Source organism: Panthera pardus, unplaced genomic scaffold (assembly GCF_024362965.1).
Source record: "Panthera pardus isolate Hobbes unplaced genomic scaffold, ASM2436296v1 HiC_scaffold_21, whole genome shotgun sequence".
In the NCBI taxonomy this organism is placed as follows: Eukaryota; Metazoa; Chordata; class Mammalia; order Carnivora; family Felidae; genus Panthera; species Panthera pardus.
Genome location: NW_026526777.1, coordinates 15,728,631 through 15,750,798, shown reverse-complemented (window position 1 = coordinate 15,750,798; position 22,168 = coordinate 15,728,631). Strand labels below are relative to the sequence as shown.

General features: G+C 38.1%; 1 protein-coding gene across 3 annotated transcripts in view; it reads right to left on the bottom strand.

The window, feature by feature from the left end:
• Nucleotides 1-22,168, bottom strand: part of USH2A (usherin) — a 739,062-nt gene that overhangs the window by 262,468 nt on the left and 454,426 nt on the right. The window lies entirely within an intron of this gene.

The window sequence follows — 22,168 nt, the reverse complement described above, 5'->3', positions numbered from 1 at the left end:
TTTGGGATGGGGATAGTTTTCCTTTGCAGGATTGTTCGGAAAATCAGAAGTGATGTAAATAAAGCACCTTGTTTTGGGTCCTGGTAATGATGAGTTAGTTGTTGTTTTTGTGGTGATGATGATGATGATGATGACGACATAGGACTGATCTGAACTTTCTTTAGCATAATTTAAGTGCTAAGATACTGTAAGTTTTCAGGAACTTCCTAATTTTAATATAAGCTTCTTTTTTAAAAAGTTTATTTATTTCTTTTTGAGGGAGAGAGAGAGAGAGCACAGGCACAAACAGCAGAAGGGCAGAGAGAAGGAGAGACAGAATGCCAAGTAGGTTCTGCACCATCGGCACAGAGCCTGATGCGGGGCTCGAACCCATGAACTGTGAGATTATGACCTGAGCTGAGATCAAGAGTCGAATGTTTGAACAACTGAACCTTCCAAGTGCCCTGTAATGTAAGTTTCTAATTGCCAAGGATTACTAGAAGCCATTGGTGAGGAAGGAGAAGGGATTACAATAATTAAAAGTTCATTTTCAACTTCTTTTTATACACAACCTTACGTAGTGTGTGATTTTATATACTTTCCCCCTCAGGAGAACCTGCCTGTGAACTAGGAAGCTAATGAATGGCCAGTGATGGGAAAAGACGAATTACATGATGTGATTCATCAATCTGTTGTAAGGGTCGAGTTCATCGATAATCCACTAATTTATTCAATAAGCATTTATTGAGCCTCTACTCTGTGCAAAGTATTCTGTGTGTGGAGGGGGAATAACACCGAGTAAAACAGATATGGCCCTTGACCCTATGGAACTTACATGTAAACAGAGGGAACAAGCATTAAGCAAATGGGTACCTAAGATCATACCGGGTAGATAAGCTCAAGAGAAAAATAAAGCAGGGTAAGGGAAGAGAAAATGAAAGGGAGTGTGCCATTTTATTGTTAAGTAACAATTCAGATTGGATAGGAAAGCCATAGGAAGAACATGTCATTAGGTGACATTTGAGCAGAGACCTCAGTGACCATGAAAATGTCTGGAGGAAGGGCAACCCAGCCACAGAGGGCAGTAAGCACAAGGGCAGTGAGAGGGGGAAGTACTAGTTGTGTTTAAGGCACAGTGGAGACACCTAAGTGGCTGGAAATAGGCCAAGGAGAGGGAAAGGAAAAGAGGTTGGAGGGACAGGCAGGGTCTAGATCCCTCCAGATGCCTTCTAGTTCTAGGCTTTGAAAATCATACTAAAGACTTTGGGTTTCATTTGAAATGGATTTGTAGGCCATTGCAGGGTTTTAATACAGGACACGCCATAATTTGGAACCTATAAAGACTACTCTATGCTAATGGGGGGGTGAGGGTAGACAAGAGAATCACCTGTTATAGCAATCCAGGTAAAAGATGACAATAGCATGTGACAGCAGCAGAGGTGGTGATATATTGTGCTGACCAAGTGAGTATGGATGGTATTTTGCTAACAGAAAATAAGGGAGTGAAAGATGATGTCAGTGTGTTTAGCCTAACTGTCCAGGTGAGTGGTGGTGCCATTACTGATCTGAGGAACGCTGAGGGGAGAAATCAGTTATGGGGCGGGTGGGGGGTGTGGGGGGGTGGGTATCAGTTCTGTTTCGCCCATGTTACATGGGAAAGGCATAAATTCATCTCTAGTGGGGACATCAAGGAAGAAGTGGGAGGTATGAGTTTGGATAAGAGTTGTGGATGAAGGCGTGTGGTATGTAACAGCTGAGATTTGATGAAATAACCTAGGAGGTGAATGTAGGTAGAGTGAGTGCAGAAGAGGTCTGTGAACTGAACCATGAGGTCCCCCAACATTTTGAGGTCAGGAGGAAGGTTCTACCACAAAGGAGGCATAAAGGAGTGGTCAGTGAGGGAGGACAACTTAGAGAAGGTGTAGCCTGCGAGTCAAGTAAAGAAAGCATATCAAAAAGGACTGATCAACTCTGCGAAACATGCTGACAGTTTAAGGCATGAGACTGAGAATTATATTTTGCATTTGGCCAAACACTGGAGGTGTTTGGTGACCTTGCCAAGAATAGATGTGTGCAGTGATGGGTGTGGCAGCATGACTGGAGATGGTTGAGGAGACAATGAGAGGGCAGAGAAGGAGGAAATAGTGAGTACAGGCAACTCTTCTGAGGGATTTTGTTCTAAAGGGGAGTAGAAAATAGGGCAGCATTTAAAGAAGCTTATGTAATTAAGGAAGGTGTTCTAAAAACTGGGAGATGCTAAAGCATATACACACTTACTAGAAAGATCCGGAAGATATTTGGGGAAATGATGTAGCAGAAGGAAGAGTAATGGCCAGAGCAAATTCCTTGTGTTGGGAGAGACAGAGAGATAAGCCAGGGCACAAGGGCTGTTGAATAGAGGAGGAATGGTACACCCATTGTGCAGAAGCAAATGCAGGGACAGGCAATTCAGAGAGAGAGGTAGATTTATTGATGGAAAGACACCAAGGATCTCTTCTGATGGACTCCATTTTCTCAGTGAGCAAAATAAAAGCAAAGACATCAACTCAGTGCTAATGTGTGAGAGGGAATCACATGCTTTAAGAGAGATGAAACGAGAGGCGCCTGGGTGGCTCAGTCAGTTGAGCACCTGACTCTTGGTGTTGGCTCTCTGGTCATGATTTCATGGTTTCATGGGATCATGCCCCACATAGGGCTCTGCACTGACGGTGCAGAGCCTACTTAGAATTCTCTCTCTCCCTTTTTCTTTGCCCCTCACCTGCTTGCTCTCTCTCTCTCTCTCAAAAAATAAACAAACAGTAAAACAAAAACAAAACAGAGAAATGAAATGGTATGAAATTGCTCCCTCAGTTAGTAGCCTAGGAAATGCAGAACTGTTGTCCAGGGCCTCGTATCCCATTATCCACTGCTAATAAAGACTTACTACCTGATAATTTATCAGTGAGCACAAATAGGTTTAACACTGATTATCTCTTATTTGCTATATGTTTTTTTAACTGATTCATAATAAACGAACATACATTGAGAGAGCATGGGTGATAAGTAAAGTACAAAATTGTGTACAATGTAGCACAGTCATGTCCCTAATTTGACTGTTTTCTTATCTAATTTTTCTGTGTCAAGGAGTATAATATCATCAACAACCCAAATTCGGTAAAAAAAAAAAAAACAAAACAGTTTGGATAAGTCATGGACATGAAAAAATTAGAGCTTTAAATATATACACAAAAATCCATTCCTGTGTTAAAAACTGCATTACCATGCTGTTAAGAAGGGAGAATTGCCCCAAACTTAGGCTCCCTAATAGTAATATAGTATCCTCGGTTCTTTTCTGAGTGTTAACATCAAAAAAAGCACCCCATTAAATTGGTCATAGTCTGGTTGTATAAAATTGCAAAATATTTCCAAACAGAGTGATCATCTTATATTATTTACATACAACTATTCATTTTGTCTGCTTCTGGAAACACTGACTTCTGGAAACCTTTCCTTCCCCTTTGGTTAACCCCTTTTATCCTAGACCTATTCCGTAGAGGCTCCTTAGCACCAAAGCAATAACTGGGAACTATAGCCATAATTCCGCCTCTGGTTCCTTAACACAAGAGCCGTGTATCTATCAGCTTGATATATTGTCTCCAAGATGCTATGTTGCTCGGAAAGCTTCTCTCGAGTTTAATATGACCCTCAGGGGGCAAGCACTCCACAGACAACCTCCTGAATCAACACGTCTTGTCCAGTAAATACTAATTCTACACGGCAAGTGGGTAAAACAGCTACCCCAATCTATAAATCCAAAGGAAGGGAGTTTTTAAATAAAATTTCAAATTTAACCTTTTTTGGAAGGCAAAATGAATACAACACATTAAGCCATAAATTAAATCACAGGTTGGATGAGTCTAGATGCTATAATCTTTTAAATGTATGATTTTATTAAACTTTTAAATGATGTGCACTTGTGGACTCTTCTCTGTCTAAAAAAAACCCCAAAACAAACAGCATTCCCTAAACTTTTGCTCCTTACAAATTTATAGATCTCTGAGGGGAGCTCTAAAAAGCAAAAACAGAAGCTTTTTTCTTTTTTCCATGTGACTGGTGACTACCAAGTTTGCAGTGGTCAGAAGAGGAAACTTTTGGGGAGAAAATGAATTCAATATACTTCTCATATGCACCAATTTCTCAGGACAGTTATTAACTTGTTACAGTGTGTTTTTGTGTGTATGTGTGTGCATTTAAAATACTGGAATAAAATACTGCATTAAAATATAGAAGAAATCTATGTTTTGTATTAAACTCAAATCTATAATAAAATATATCAGGGGCACCTGGGAGGCTCAGGTGGTTGTGTCCAACGCTTGGTTTCGGGTCAGGTCATAATCTCACGGCTTGTGAGATCGAACCCCACGCTGGGCTCTGCGCTGACAGTGTGAGGTCTGCTTAAGATTGTCTCTCTCCCTCTCTCTCTGCCCCTCCCCTGATTGCTGCCTCTCTCTCTCTCTCTCTCTCTCTCTCTCTCTCTCTCTCTCTCTGTAAAAATAAATAAACATTAAAAAATATACATCAAATGCCACTCTGCACAAGATTCTTTGCTGGGGGAGGGGAAAGGGCAGGTAGAGAGAAACGGGGGTTTAGACCATCTACTTTATATTTAGTAGAGAGATAAGACATGACTCAAATACTATAACACAGAATGTGTAAATAGCATAGAAGACGTATTAGTGCTTCCAGAGTTTCAGAAGTCGGAAAGTCACATCCAAATGTGTACAGGACCTTGCCTTTCAAAGGAACAGGCCTTGAAAGGGCATTGCCACGGGAGCACTGTCAGATTGTTCAAATCGGGTAATTGTGTTCTCAGCCTGATTCCAGGGCCTAGAACTTCATCAACTCTGCCCATGCTCATTCCGAGCCGACGTGATGCTTCTTCCTGGCTTCACTTGGAATCTGGCTCCAGCCTTGCCCATACTACCCCCTACTCCCCCCACTCCCCCCACTTTCGAGGTTAGATTGTTGACATCCCCATTCAGGTTCCCCTGTTTACATAACAGGAGAGAAACCATGTCCTTTTTTATCTACATGTATCCTGGCTGCACGATCGAACGGCCTGGCATGTATTCAAAATCCTTGCATTACACACTTCCTCCCATTTTCTGAAATAGCTATACATGAGCAAGGACTTTAAATTCTAGTTTCCAGAATGGAAAATTAAAGTTCAGACACATACATTGAGTCGTTGAGTCATGAACAAATTGAAAACAGAAGGCAAGACTCAATTTCCAGTCAGTAAACCATATGTCATTAAAAAAAGATATTAATTATGAGGAATATGCAGATGTGCTAACAAATGGACAGTCAACCTTGAGCACAAGGATGTACAAATAGAGCAGCATTAAATAGTGGCAAGTAGATTAAAATAGATTTCATGTTTGCAAAACAGTTTCTCATAAAATCTGACTTTCTGAACACATACTTTGTGCCAGGTTGTTTTTTTTTAAACATAATTATTTCTAATCCTAAGAATTACACTACAGAATTGTGGTGTTCTCTCTTTGTAGTATAGATAAAGAGTCTGAAGCTCAGAGAGGTTGCATCTTTTATCTCAAACCCCACAAAAAAAAGTCGTTACTGGCAGGATAAGGACTTGGTGCTCTGAATTCTATACGGCAAAACAGCACATTACAGTATGTGACTGATCCTAGATGATAAATATTAAATTTTTTAAGTGAGCACAAAAGTAAACCATTTATAATAGTAAGTACATTCATTTTCGTAAAGATTGGGGTTATTTTTTTCTCTAAGTCATATCCTTAAACAGTTCTTTCCTGGTCTTGTTCATCCCCTACAAGGAACCTGATGCAGAACTACTTATGTGAATTCACTAGTTCTCTGAAATTAGCCAAAGCCCCCAGAAATTCAGTGAAATACAAAATGGAGTCTTCATGTTAGTAAGAAAAATATATTAGAAAAATTAAGTGTTATCGATAGGTATGCCATGGAATTTACTTTTGACTGTAGAATGCTAAAAATACAACAAGAGCATTTTAACTGTGGAGTGCAGGTAGCTTAAAGGCCACCAGCAAATACAGGATTCTTGCCTAAAACATCCCAGACAGGTGACATTCAGGCCTCTGTGTGTTCATTTCCAGTGACAGGAAAATAGCTGTTTTGCACGTTGCCTCATGACATTATTGGACATTTCTTGTTGGTGTGCTCCTTCTGATACAGAACTAAAAAAATTATATCACTTCTACAACACTTAGGGTGAATATAATCTTTTGTCCACATCAGGACCTCTGAGAGTGAAACAGCATACTGTAAATAATTAACAGGGCTTAATTAAGCTGTGGCAGTTATAAATTGCGACTAGCATGGGCAATGGGTGCTGGCCATGCTAACACTGTACTCTTTAGGACCCTGTCTTAGTCATACTAACCCCTGAGAACAAGCCTCTACCACCATCATGGGACAGAACTTCAGGCATGATTAAGTGGTTGTCTTCTCCTCCGCTGAAGTTCCCCATTTCAGGCTACACATTGCTGCTTCCTCCAACCAGTTTCCAGGATTCCTCAACCATTATCTAGCCATGGTACCTGACTTGGAAGTGTTCTAATTTGATAACATATCTTCAAAAATATGAAGCCTTATACCTAAACTAAACACTCTGTGCATTCTGACCAGAGTATATCACAGGGAAGCTCCCAACTTTCCTTTCCTCAAGGGATGTTGCTAAAAACTCACTAAGAATCTTAATTCTGGCCTGCTTAATATTGGAGTTCATCAATGTTATTCAGATTGGCTGTATAGTTGATTCAAAATGATCTTAGGGATAGGTAAAAATGCAAGATCAATCATTTTCCAACAAGTACGCAGATTCTGAGAGGAATGTTATTAAAGAAACAAAGTATTTAAGGGGATACTGTAGTGTCCAGCAGAGTGCTTCCTTTACAGAAGATGTCCTACAAAAATGTATGGATGGATGAATGAATGGGTGGATAGATGGGCTTGTTGGTAGAGCGTGAGATGTGCAGAAAAATATTTTTCCCCTCTGACTCAATAATTCTTAGGTTCCACCCCACATTTTCCATTTACAAATAAAACCTCAATTACCTGAAAATGAATAATTTTTTAGCATAAAAGACTAATTGTTTGGAGAGTACTAACACAGCAGCGATATCAAGTTAGATCTGAAATACTACTTTATAGTACATTCACTTTATCATTTATTTGTCTCAATGCCCCATATCGCAGATGTGCAAACTGAGGTTAGAAAGGTCAAACAACCAATCTGAACTATATGACTAACAAAATGGCAACGTACAGCCTCACGTGTCTGTTGTTTCCAAGACTGTAATTCATCTCTCAACACCAACTTGAATCTTAAATTTAAGTCTAACCGTGGCTTTTCCCCATAACACCAAAGTAATGGTAATATAAATTACTTAAAAGCAGAGATCTTATTTTTTGTGTCTTATGTAACCTAGGGCACTGACAAAATTTTGAGAATTTAGTATTGCTTATCAAAGAAATGTTAAACAAATGCTAACAATCAGTTTCTATAGAGTTAACACGACCCCTTTTTTAAAGTATGTATTTATGTATTACATGTTTATGATAGAAAATTTGAAAATTACCAACCAAAGAAAGCAGGCATACATAATTACATGACCTGGAGATATCCATTCTTACACTATTCTAGATTATCTCACCTGTCTTCTATACAGGTGTATCCATACATAATATTTTTAAATGATTAAGCTAAATATGTTAAATAAATTATTTTGTAAACTTTGTTTGCTTTACAATATTAGGTGAAAACTCTATGCTATTGACTCATGTTTTGGTAACATGACTTTACAAAACAATTGCAGGTGATATTTTTATAGATATGGAATGTTAACAAAGCTGATATTGATGGATCAAAAACTTGATTGATTTGAAATACCTATATATATTGATTGTATCATATATATACATTAACATACAGTGTTATATTAGTCTCACGTATACAATACAATGATTTAATAATTCTGTATATTACTCAGTTTTCACCATGATAAGTATACTCATCATCTGTCAGCAAGCAACATTATCACGATATTATCGGCTATATTCCCTATGTCGTACTTTTTATCTCTATGAATTACTCATTTTGTAACTGGAAGTTTGTACCTCTTAATTCCCTTTATCTGTTTCACCTATCCCCTGACCCACCTCCCCTCTGGCAACCACCAGTTCTGTTTGTTTGTTTCTTAAATTCCACTTAAGGGTGAAACCACATGCTTATTTCACTTAGCATTATACTCCCTAGGTTCATCCATGTTGCAAATGGCAAAGTCTTATTCTTTTTCATGGCTGAGTAATACTCCATTCATCCTCTTTATTCACTAATCTATAGATGGACTCTTGGGTTGTTTCCATATCTTTGCTATTGTAAATAATCCTACAATGAACCTAGGGTGCATACAGCTTTTTGAATTAGCGTTTTCATTTTCTGTGCGTAAATAGCCAGTAGTGGAAATGCTAGGTCATATGGTATTTCCATTTTTAATGTTTTTCTCTATTCTGTTTTCTACAGTGGCTGCACCAATATGCATTCCCACCAACAGGAGAAGGCAGTTGGCTATACTCATGGGAGTATTGGGGGCTAGATAATTAAAGCCAAAACATGGACTATAATTAAAATATTAAAAATAGGTTTACTGGCTATTTAATATTTCTTAGTTTCTAAAATGTTTGTTAACACATTTTGGTCAACTAAAACTTTTTAAAATCTTTGATAAGCTTTTTATTACATCAGATAGTCCTGAATATTTTGGGCAACTGCCACTCTCTTATTTGAGTCTGGTTAGCTCTTTAAACATTTTTAACTTAAATGGCTTATTACCAACTTCTTGAAATGTTTTTATTTAGAGTTTATTTTAGCTAAATCATAGAACAAATGTCTGTGCACTGGTAAAGAGCCATCAGACCTGAGTTCAAATACTGATTCAGCTATTTAGTTGTTGAACAAATACCTTAACCTCTCTGTGCCTTAGTTTTCTCATCAATACAATAAGGATAAAAACTTCATAGAGTTGAATTGCAAGGATTAAATAAGATAATGTCTTATTTACATAATAAAACAAGGTAGACACTGTAAATACTATATGTTTGCTATTGTTATGATCCTGAACTTGTCTGTTATTCACACCATCATGAACACCTTCATAGATTATTCCATAGAACACACTTTAGGCAAGTGCCACTGAGTTTATTAGTCTCACTCACTTTATTACTATTTAGTGGCTAAAACAGTCTAACCAATCACTTTATAGCCCACACCACAGCAAAGATTGTATACGTGATAGAAATTCAGTATGTTTGGGAAATTTTTATGTTCATGGTTGATTGTAAGCTACTTGAGGACAAGGAGTGTACATTATTATTTGTTTTCTGTTTTTAATTTTCTTCCCCAGCCTTGACAACTTTGCAGTGCGCTCTCTCTCAATGATTATTTGCAACAACAATCATATTTCTGAAAGAAGTAGATCTGATCCTGCACTATTTTGTAAGCACTTTAAACATTCACAATATTTAGAAAATGCATGTTCTGGTGATACCCATTAAAGAGCTTAAAGTGCCCAGCTATCTTAATTTTGATCAGCTTAGTAACTGATTTTTACCTCATCAAACAGATGAGCCATGAAACTGAAGATCTCATTACATTTTAGTCAAAAAGACTGGAAAAATATTTTTCATTCATAATTTATAATTAACATTCCCCCTTATCTTGTAATATCTAAAATATCCCCTTGATATAAGTAGTATTATTTCCCTCATTTTATAGATAAATGTACATTTAGAGATATTAAATATCTCTGGTTGGCTCAGATCCAGAGATTGTGCATTTAACCACACCCTACTTTATATAAGGAGAATTAACGTTAGGCTGGGAGTCATATGATCTGAAGGTAAAGTTTATTTTGTTTTATTTTATGGAGATAAAGTTTAATTTTGAGAAGAGGAGAACTTATTGAGATGTTTTGGTGACCCAGAAATTGTCAAAAGCTTAGAAAACTAAACTAAATACATTAGCATATGTTAAAATATTATGAAACATAATATTTTGGCTAATTAAGAAAACTCTTGAATTTTCATTTCAAAACATAATCACAATTAACATTTAAATGCACCTACATTTCTCATTTGATCTTACAAACATACCATGAATTAAATGGTGTGGGCATTGCATTACTTTTACAGTCCCTTGTGATCGCCCAAATTGCCAGGCTGGGACAATGTATTTTGATTCAAAACTCAATCTTATTTCCTGTTGACTATGTAGCCTCCAAGCTTAAATATTGGAAGTATAGAAGGACTGAAATGTGTGATAAAGTTGTACTAATATTTTCATACTCCCTGAAAAATTTATCTACGCTTCCTCCTCTCTTCCCTTCCCATCATGGTCCTGGGGGTTGTGTACATGCCACAGAACACACCAGCCACAGTCTCCACCTCTATGGGCATGAAAATATTGTCAAGTGTTGGAAGACTGGCACTGAAAAAATACAAAACCTGTGTGGTTAAATATGTACAAAGTGCTTAAGAGGAGAATGTCATGCCGCAAGAGATTATTAGAAAAGGCTGGCTTGACATTGGCTGAAAGAGCTAAGCCTCTCTAAGGAAGTGGTATTGAAACTAGAAGGAATAAGATTCTGCTGAGCTAGTATGGACCAGCACCTGTAAGTTGATATAGAGGTAGAACTTATCTGTTGGAGAAACTCAGAGAAGGTTATTAAAGGTGGCATGTGCTCTATTGGAGGGTCTTGGAGGCCAGGTAAGGAGTCTGAAATTTATACTAAGAAGACAGAAAATCCTCCTCTCATTGACATTATTCAGTTTAGTTTTGTAAGATATTTTGGGGGAGGAAGGAATGGTGGGGCTACTGTATTAACTGTTGAATTGGCTGGATTGGATTCTGAAACTGATAAATAGATTTATCATTTATTTACATGACTTATTTTGATTTTTTTCATAAAAGTTGAGTGCAAAATATGAAAACAATCCAATACAATTTTTAATTTATCCCTGCATATCCAGGGACTAACACAGAGCCTGGCACATAGAAGAAGCCCTATTTTTAATGATTGCATCTAGTTGGAGGACTTCAAATATCATCTATGTGCATGAACTTCCAAATGTTTATCTCTAGTATTTCCAACTATTTGGTTTCCTTAGATTTATTTTGAAAAAAATTTTTTTAACGTTTTATTTATTTTTGAGACAGGGAGAGACAGAGCATGAACAGGGGAGGGTCAGAGAGAGGGAGACACAGAATCTGAAACAGGCTCCAGGCTATGAGCTGTCAGCACAGAGCCTGATGCGGGGCTCGAACTCATGGACCACGAGATCATGACCTGAGCCGAAGTTGGCCGCTTAACCGACTGAGCCACCCAGGCGCCCCTCCTTAGATTTATTTTGTATAGACCATGCTCATGCAGGTCAATTAAGAATAAACACTCATGTCATTAGAGTCCCAAAAAGAGAGGAAAAAAAAACACTCATTGATTTTATAATTATTCACCTACCTAATTCCCCAAGTAATTTTAAAACACTTAAAAGAAAACACAAGAAAACATGGCTAAATAATGAAGAGAAAGGATCAGAAAATTATACTACAAAACCTAGGCTGAGGTTAGCTATTGTTGTCAAGCACAAGATTCATTTCTGAGATGTGTGAGAGCCAAGGTACAACCAAAAAAAGGAATATGATGAGTTATCAGTGGACAAATATTTAAGTTATTTTAAGAACTTTTCAATTTTATAAAACTATTTGACATTTATTTTTATTTTTTTAAAGTTTTTATTTATTTTTTAAAAATTTTTTTAAACATTTATTTATTTTTGAGACAGAGAGAGAGCATGAGCAGGGGAGGGTCAGAGAAAGAGGGAGACACAGAATCTGAAACAGGCTCCAGAATCTGAGCTGTCAGCACAGAGCCCGACGTGGGGCTTGAACCCACGGACCACGAGATCATGACCTGAGCGAAGTCAGACGCTTAACCGACTGAGCCACCCAGGCGCCCCATAAAGTTTTTAATGTTTATTTATTTTTGAAAGACAGAGAGAGACAGAGCACAAGCAGGAGAGGAGCAGAGAGAGAGAGAGAGAGAGAGAGAGAGAGAGAGAGAGAGAGAGAAACACAGAATCCAAAGCAGGCTCCAGGCTCTGAGCTGTCAGCACATAGCCCAATGCGGGGCTCGAACTCAGGAACCTTGAGATCATGACCTAAGCTAAAGTTGGACGCTTAACGAACTGAGCCACCCAGGCGCCCCAAAACTATTTGACAGTTAAAGAATTGTTTTCAGGTTATTCTTTTTCTCCCATGTTTTCATTTTATGGGATTTAAGGAACCGGGTCAACAATGGATTCTAATTATTTAATGAAATAATTTGCAGTTTTACAAAATGAGAGAATGGCTGTAAATCAATTAATTTTTCTGAATTCTAAAAATGACTCCTTATAATAGCTCATCAAATAAATAGGATACTACTTTGTGCTTAAAACAGGCAACCTTAACAACCTTGACATAGTTGTCTTACCTCATTGTTTGCAAACACATATTGTCCTAGTGTATTAGCAATCTCCCCTCTCCCAAAGTAAAATCAAGCTCTGAGTACCCCCGATTCATTCCAGTGTTTCCTGGAGATTTCCAAGGGCCATCCAGAACTTGCAGTAAATGCAATTATAAACAACAACAAAATGGCAGCCACAGCCTTCAGCTTCATGAGGAAATGCACTATATCTATCCCAGCAATCTTTCTAGCCCAGGAACTAGGAGTATGCCTGGCAACTAGAAAGAATTCAGTAAATGTTTTTTGAATGAATGAAAGTTGAACAAAGTTCAGAGTTTTGGTCAAGATTTTGATTTTATTATATTAAGGGTTTTTAACAAATTGACAACTTTAATGACTTCGGTTAACTGCCTCATAAAAGATGCTAACGTGTTGATATTCATTAGTAAAGATAAACATACCAAAATAGTAAAGTCAATTTTGAGTATTTATTTCATACCAGGCACTGAACTAAATGCTTTATACAAATCATCACATTTAAGGGGCGCCTGGGTGGCTCAGTCGGTTGAGCCTCCGACTTCGGCTCAGGTCATGATCTCACGGTTTGTGAGTTCGAGCCCCGCATGGGGCTCTGTGCTGACAGCTAGGAGCCTGGAGCCTGCTTCGGATTCTGTGTCTCCCTCTCTCTCTGCTCCTCCCCCACTTGTGCTCTGTCTCTCTCTGTCTCAAAAATAAATAAACATTGAAAAATTTTTCTTTAAATTGTCACACTTAATCCACATAATAGTCCTATATGTAAAGTGAGGTGGGTCAAGAAAAGGAGGCTTAGACGAAGTTTTAGTCTATTCGGTTGCTATAACAAAATATTATAAACTGGATACATTTATTTCTCACAGTTCTGGATGCTGGGAAGACCACGATGAATGCACTCGTGGATCTGGTGTCTGGGGAGAGCCCACTTGCAGATTCATGGATGGTGTCTTCCTGTTATGTTTTCACATGGTGGAAGGGGGACAAGGCTTCTTTTGTAAAGGTATTAATCCTATTCATGAGGGCTCCACCCTCATGCCCTAATTACTTCCCAAGCTCCCACCTCCTAACACCCTCACATTGGGTGTTAGGCTTCAACAAGCGAATCTTGGGAAAACTCAACTATTGGGGCCATAGCAGACATGATATGTGACTTACGTGAGGCCATATAGATAATAAGTAGTTGAGTTACTGTTTGAACCCAGCAACCTGTCTCCAAAACCTAATTTTCTTACTGTTATCTTAAATAATGCCTTTTATAGTGACCTGGCCAAGCCAAAATCTTGCCCCTCCTCAGAGAAGAGTGTGGCTGCCTCCTTTCTCTGTGTTTTCCCCACCTGCCCCACAGGAGTCTAAGGAACCAGCTGTAAGTCTGGATACAACTTTGAGGAGCAGAGGAATCTCAGAGCCAGGAGGTTCAAAAGGAAGTAAAATATTTTTGAAGTATTTTTTTCTTTCTTTTTTTTTTTTTAATAATTATTCCTTTTAAATCTCAAGGAGGTTTATTTGGAGGTAGACATTTGGAGAGACTGTTTCTGTCCTTCTTTGCCTCAGTCTGTCTCTCCATTTATCAGGATTTTCTTTTTCTCTTACTTGTCAAGGCACCTTTGTTTCTGAAAGCTCCCAGAAAGGTCTCCAGAGAAAAATAGAAAAATAAGATGCATAACAATGGCTATAGGCATTATAGACCCAAACTCAAGAAATGATGACATTTTCTCAAGGTTATTACCAATCTAGTAGAGGAGTATTTAGAACAAAAGTCCTAGGAAGAAAGTGTGTGTGTAAAATAAATTTTTGTAAAAAAAAAATCTATCATTTACCTTTCAGCTCAGTGACAAAATAAACTGTTTTAGAGTACATGACTGGATAAAATCTGAGGATGGTACATTTGTCTTTGGTCTTTCACTGACTCATTTGGGTCTACCTTTCTGAGGTAAATTCAAAATCTCACCAACATTTCGCTGGTATGAGAATACATCAGTCAAAATTGGTGCAAATACTTGTCAAAAGTTACATGAAACCCAATTGGCAGATCTCTCCTAGCTCTAGTAATTGTTCTTCATGAAATGAAAAATTGTCCCTGTGTTCGCTAAGAATTCTTTAATTAGAATGGAAAAGAAGCGAGGATATCCCCAGTTACAGTTTATAATAGGAGTAATATAGAAAGGGGTGGCAGAGGTGGGTCAAGGGCACCGGAATAAAAAGACACCACTGAATACTAATTGCTGTTGACCATTTTGAGAAACAAAGGATTCCACTTCACATTAGCATCCATAGGACCAAGGCAACATACCTTCAACTCCACCTCCCTTTGTGGTTTAAGATTAAAGTATGGCTTAAAATTACTCCGCAAGACAGTTTCAGTGAATTTGTTAACCAGGAAACATCAGACAGACTGAAGTCATCCTCTGTTAATTTTGAAATACCCCAAAGCTGTGAATGATGTAGCTCATTGTGCTCAAAGAAAAATAGGGATTTTGAATTTCATTAGATACATTATTTGTTCAACTAGAACGTGGAACTGTCACTTTGTCAGACTAATTAGAAGCCCTGAAGTTGGTGGTCATAATGCCCAGAAGAATTTTTTGTTGTCGTTACAATCTCAAACCACCAGCCAAATTGTATTCTTTTCCCTTGTAGATATGCTACATTTAGACACTCTATTTAAGCCCCTGCTTGTGACATTTGAATTCCTCTTAGTATTCCTAAGAGTACTTCTTAGTATTCCTATTATTTTGAATACCATCGTATTCATCCAAATTAGTTTCCAGGCAACATAGATTAAATTCTTTTTCCTTGAGAATCTGATTGCTTGAGCCCTTTAGGTAGAGTGTATCTTCAATCGGAAAAATATTCTAAAATATGTAACAAAAACATTAATGGATTAAGTCTATACTATTTTTAGTTAAAATATTGTTCATTCACTTCATTTAAAATAATTCCCTGAAGAATCTTACTTTTGTAAAATTAAAAAAAAAATACATGTGCTTAGCAAGGTTAATGAACAATTTTAACAATGAGTAAATTCAAGCTAAGTCAAAGCCATTCTCTTTATAAGGAGTGCACAAAATACTCCATTGAATGCGTCCAACAAGAACAATAGTTAAAAAACTAACTCAGGTAGTTAAGAAAATAAACTATTGCATTTTAGAACTAGAACCATGACTCTTTCTAACATTGCCACTGAATCTACTATACTGGAAAAACAAGAAGCAAGAAGTTAAGTGATCTTTGAATAGCTTACAAAATTTTCGCCATTTAAGGATGAAAGAACGAAAGGGGATTGGTTATAAAATCATCTTAATGATAGGAGCAGATCTAAAATTCAAGTTGATTAATAAATTACTCAACTAATAACTAGATCTAGTCTTAAAACACCAAGATTGCATGCAGGACACCCTTTACCTCAATAGGCCATTACTTTCACATTCTCTATTAAGGAAAGTGAAATAAAAGTTATCATTAGGGTAAAAAATGCTGAAAGACTTCTAAGAACTGATTTCAGCCCAGGAAGTAGCAGAAAAGTTGAGAATAAAAAATTGATACTCATTTGACCACAGTCATGATTAATAACTAGATAATTAAGTTCATGTGTAGAAAATCTATAATCACAGTATTAGTGAGTTATTTGTTTTAGTAATTTAGCCACACAATTGCCATCCAGTGTAACATTGGTATTAGAAAGCATATGGCATTAATACCAAGGAATTTTGTCAGTTTCAGGTGAATAAACCTGGGGGAAATTCAGAAGTAAAAAACAAATGTATTATCATTAATAATGCTTTCTTAATTTATATGTAGCACAAATTAGAATATCTACTTTTGACAAATAGCATAGTAAACAAAACATAGCTTTGCCTAGCTGAAGAAAGCATGGATCACCTCTAATTCTCAAGAATTTTCAATTTTCAATAGAAATTTTCAATTTCAATTAGTAATTTAAAAAATGATTATTTAGTATATTGGACAGACATGATAGGATATCTCCTCCTTCACCTTAAAAGTTTAATTCAAATGTTCCCTATCTACCAGGAATCAGTAGCCATTGAAAAGTGGGAGGCTAATTTGTGGCTATCCAATCTTCTCACATACAATGGGGAGGATATAACTTTGCAATGCAATACGCAATTATTATGTGTCCAGCATTGTCACATTCTTTGCATACATTTATCCTAATTACTTCTCTCAATGTCAACCTGTGACTACTATTTCTCCCATTTTTATAGAAAGAAAAACCTGAGGCAAAGTATAACTGTATAACTTGATCAAGGTCTCATAGCTAGCAAGAGGAGAAATATAGGGGGCACCTGGGTGGCTCAGTAGGTTAAGCGTCCAACTTCAGCTCAGGTATGATCTCACAGTTCGTGGGTTTGAACCCCACAACAGGCTCTGTGCTGACAGCTCAGAGCCTGGAGCCTGCTTCAGATTCTGTGTCTCCCTCTCTGTCCCTCTTTTGCTCATGCTCTCTCTCTCTTAAAAATAAGTAAATAAACATTAAAAAAAAAAGAGGAGAAATTTAGTTTTGAACCCAATATGGTTGATTTTAGAATCCATGCTCTTAATCACTAGGATAATTTACTTGTGTGTGAGTGTGAGTGTGCATATGTGTGTACAGGTTACAGATCAATGGAGGAGATATAGAAAATGATATTCTTATCATGTTATTCTTATCTTGAATACTACATTTTTTTCCTCAAGCAACTTTTAATCTCATAGTTTTTCTGGACTAAGAATTTGCAAGTGCTGTCTTTCTTTTCTGAGAGAGCGTTGACAAAAAGGTAAAAGTTAACTTTAGTTGATGAAGAATGTTTCACTTTTCATAAAACCTAGCTACACGAGAAGTAATTTAATCTAATCCTTTCTGAGAACATCTCTCACATATATTTAAATCTTACCGATTTCAGAGTAGCCTGCATCCATTCACTAGTTACACAATAAGACTGGTCATGTCATCATCAGACATAGTAACAGAAATTACTGTATGTTTTATTAAAAACCTATATTTGTCTCTCTCTCTTTTTTATCCCAAAGTCTAATTTAGTTGTTGTTCCCTTAGGTACAAAGTACACAGTTCATAATTCATTTGATATAAAATGTCAGTTTAGATTCTTGCCTGTCTTTGATAAATGAGAAAAAACATGTACATTTCAATTTCCTCAATGCCAGAACAACCAGGAACAACCCCCTGTTGTGCTTCTCAAAGACCTTTGTGTTAAATTAAACATCAAGATTCTGAAACTGTGGGGAAGGATATTTCCAAGACAGAGAGTACAAGTACATGAGACAGAGGGAGACAGCTGATGCTTTTCCTACCAGTCGAGTGATATCCCCCAAAGAGCACCTTTGATCCTCAAATTAGTCCTCACTTATAATTTAATATACCACAACCAGTCTGCTGTTTCCTTACATTTAGCTTTAAGAGGCAGTTGTTAGAATCATCAGGGAAAATAAAAATTTAGACGTTTGGAGGTTGGTTTAATTTCCAAGTTAACTAGTGACGGGTTATGTGTATTTTGTGCTCGTTACATATCATACTTTATATTCTCCAAACAAATCATCAAGTGCCTACTCCTGTGCCGCCTGATCTTCTCAGTGTGTGGCCATCCTTTGCTCTCTACCAAAACCCATTGAGGATGGTTATGGGATTATAAACTCCCTTTCCAGATGAACAAATTGAGGCCTTGGGAGGAGATGACTTCCTTGAGATCACACAATCGGTAAATGGAAACACTGGGGATGGTGGGTGGTGATGTAGTTAAAATTCAGATAGTTGGACAGACACAGCAGCCTATGTGCTTAACAAATGCACAGCGGAAGAGACATGCTCACTTGAGACTTTACAGAATCAACTATGTGAACAAGATTCGAGTCTTTTTGTGTGGCCATGCCCTCCTTTGCAGACTCTGATGAGGTGAGTACTCCCCCTTTGTGATGGCCCTGAGGACACAGATGGTCATTCCTGTGACTGCTCCATGGAATGATTCTCTTACACACTCACACTGTGCACACTCCTGAGTTCCCCAGTATTCTAATTGTGAATAAATGTCCTCATTCCACTGCTGTGTTTTTAATCTGTTCACAGAAAAATAAAAAATTAATATAGGGAGAAAAGATTCATTCATTCATTGATTCATCCTTCTTTTACAAAAACAGGCTTCCATGCTCTCTTTCTTTCAATAAAGTTATTTTTAAATTTTTAACATTATTAGATAAATTAAGTCTCTCTTTATGAGTGCAAATTATGTAAACTCAGAAGATTGTACATCTGAATCACATCTATTCATTTCCCTTGGGACATAGAGGGCATTAACACAAAAAGTTTCCATTTTGATACAGGCCAAAGGAGAGGGCAACTTGGTAATTAGCAATAGTGACCCCACTGTTGTTACACACTAATGTTTTGGGCAAATGTATTTGAACATTTGATGTTCTAATGAGATTTCCTGTTTCATACCTATACGAAAGCCCTACAAGAGCAAAACAGATGAGAAAACTTACATTTTCTAACACAAGCCAAAGAAATAAGTTTAAATTACGATGCGTGTCACTGGAGAGCTGAAAGTTCAGAAAGAGAAATATTTTCAGAAAAGTTGAATGAGCCTTTTCTCCTAAATAAATAGAGGTTATTTTTAATATTCTTTTCATCTAATTAGGGTTAATCTTAGAAACGTATAGGCAAAAATGAAAGAAGTTCTTCAAAATACTTGGTTGGCAAGTAAGTACTTATATCCATGCTGAGAAAGGATGGTCCAACCGGCTAATTTTTGCCATTACTCCATAGACTGTAGACTACATAATATTGTTTTTGCTTAATGCTTCCTTGTAAAGCTGTAAAGATATCTGCTTTAACTGAATTCCCACCCCTCCCCCCGACATTAGAATGTAAACTTTAAGTGCATGGGTCAGTAGTTAAATGAGGGGAACTCTCCGGTTCATTGACCAAAGGTTTTGAACACCTGGTATTTCACCCAAACAATACTCTTGGAATTACATGGACACAACAGTAGAGTCAAGTCACATCTTCAGATCCTTGTTGACTAGTGGAGCCTAGAAATCTGCTACCTCTGCTAAGAGAGGAAATGAGCCATCAGTGGAGGATGCTTCAAATAAAGAGCACAGGGCTCAGAACCAGGTTTCTGTCCGTAGGTCTGAATTCTGGTCTCTGCTATTCACTAGTTGCATGAGCTTAACAAACACATTGCAAGACAATCTCTGGTCCTCAGCCTTCTCATATGTAAATAGGGATGATAATGATAGCACTTCCCTTAGAGAGTAAAATTAAATGAGTTAATATAGGTTAAAGAGCATCTACACCTGGGAAGTACGAAGTGTGAGGAATCACTACAGCAAAGAAAACTATTTTTCCCAAATAGATGATTTCATGATCTTAACTGTTCTCTCGGCAACTGGAAACTGTCTCAGCCTCCTCCTTGGAGCTGTATTTGTGAATTCCTAGAAGGAAAAATCGTTAACTATGAGGCCTACTAGCCAGCCAATCCTGGAATTCAGGATAAAGATGTAACTGACTTGAGGAACACATTTCAAAACCCCACAGAGGAGGTGCAGCCACAAGATGCTCATTAAGGAAAATTCCCCAGAGGGAAGAGACTCAGGTTTTAGTTACGTGGCGTTCCTTATAACAGCTGTTCTATGAAGAAATCGAAGAGCAGAGGAAATTCAACTGACGGCATCTTCACAGTAGGGCCAATTAGTGTTTCTCAGTGCATAAAACTTCATGCCTGTTGCTCTCTCCTGCCACAGGTAGGACTCGACACCTGGAATCGGTCATGCATGGTATCTCTTCCTGCCCCATTCTGGGAGACGGAGAGAGAGAGTGAGAGCGAGAGAGGAGCAGAGGGAGAGGGAGTCACAGAATCCAAAGCAGGCTCCAGGCTGTCAGCACAGAGCCCTACGTGGGGCTTGGAACTCACAAACCGTGAGATCGTGACCTGAGCCAAAGTCGGACGCTTAACCAACCGAGCCACCCAGCCATCCCTCTTTGAAGGTATTCTAAAGATGATCTAGTTCAGTGTTTTCAGACTTGGGCATGCATCCAGACTTAACCTGGTGGTGGTTGGGTTGGCAGGGAGGTGGCATCTAATCAATTATAGACTGTGTGGCTCCACTCTCCAAATTTCTGATTTGGCAGAATGAGTACGGGGCTCCAGAGTCTGCATTCCGAACAAGTTCCCAAATAATGCTGATATTCCCTTCCTGGGATCAATCACACTGTGAGGACCACTGGTTTCATTCAAGTCTTCCATTTTAAAGGTGGGAAACCTGCATCAGAGTCAAGTAAAGTTACCTAAATCCGACCTAATAGCTAATTAGTGTAAGAGGCGTTGCTAGAGCTCAGGTCTCTGCGATATGGAAATAGAGAAGTGTCTCAGAAAATGGCCACATGTGGTGACTCTGAAGAGGACCTTCAGAACGGGGTCAGCAATTTTATTGTCTTAGTCATTATTATTTCATTTCACATCAGGTTTGCTTCCTGAGGCTTCTACATTTGAGAGCTCAAAGAGAAGCCAACACATATGTTCAGTTGCCACAGTTCAGTATAATTTTCAAGAAGTCAAGAGGCTTCTCTAAATGCTCATTACTCTTTCCTTTCTCTCAAGCATCTTGTGGTTTAAATGATTTTGTTCTCAAGTGGCACAAACCCAATACATACAGGCTTACGTAAGGAAAGGGGTTAGCTCTTATAATAGAAGAATCTAGGGAAAGCATTGGTTTTAGGCAGAGGGGGTCAATGATGTCTCCAGAATCCAGTCTACCTCTTTCTCTCAGATTCCCTCTGCTTTCTCCTATGCTGGCTATATTCTCAGACTCTTTGAGGGGCAAAATGACCCACAGTAGATTCAACCCAATTCCAGATTCAATCCAGGAGCACGGCAGAACCTCTGTTGGCTACACTGGTTTACTGTATCTCATTACTTCTAAATGGAAAGTTTGTAATTCCTGAAAAAAAAATCCCTGTGGTCAGGGGAATATGATCTCATTGACTAGACTTGGTAATAGAGTCAACTCCACACACAGCACATGTTCTGGGCATGGGGGCCCAGGGTGCCCAGAGGGAAATTAGAGCAGTGTCATCAAAAGAAAGAGTGGGAAGGGTGAAGGTACAGTTGGGTACAAAAATAACACAAGGCCACTATGACTCCTTGGGGGCATGACAGTAAACATTACTAACTTCCTACCAAGTGCCTAGAGCCAAGATAATTGAGAGAGGGAATTTGGAAAGAAGGGGAGACAGGGAGGCAGGGAGGCAGGAAGGCAGGAAGGAAAGAGGGAAAGAAAAAGGAAAGGAAGGAAGGAGGGAGGGAAGAAGGGAAGGAAGGAAGGAGGGATGAAAGGAAGGAGGGAAGGGAGGGAGGAAGGAAGGAAAAAAGGGAAGAAGGGAGGGAATGAGGGAGGGAATAAAAGGAAAGAAACAAAAGAGAGCAGATCCATTATGACTACTTCTATCTACAACTGTTCACCCACTCATTCCATCCTTAGCATGGATTTATACTGTAGTAGATGAGCATTGTACATACACAGGAAACATCTGAATAAAAATGGAAGGCAGTGTAAATTCTCAAGTGATTGTCCAAGTGTATGAGAGGATTGCT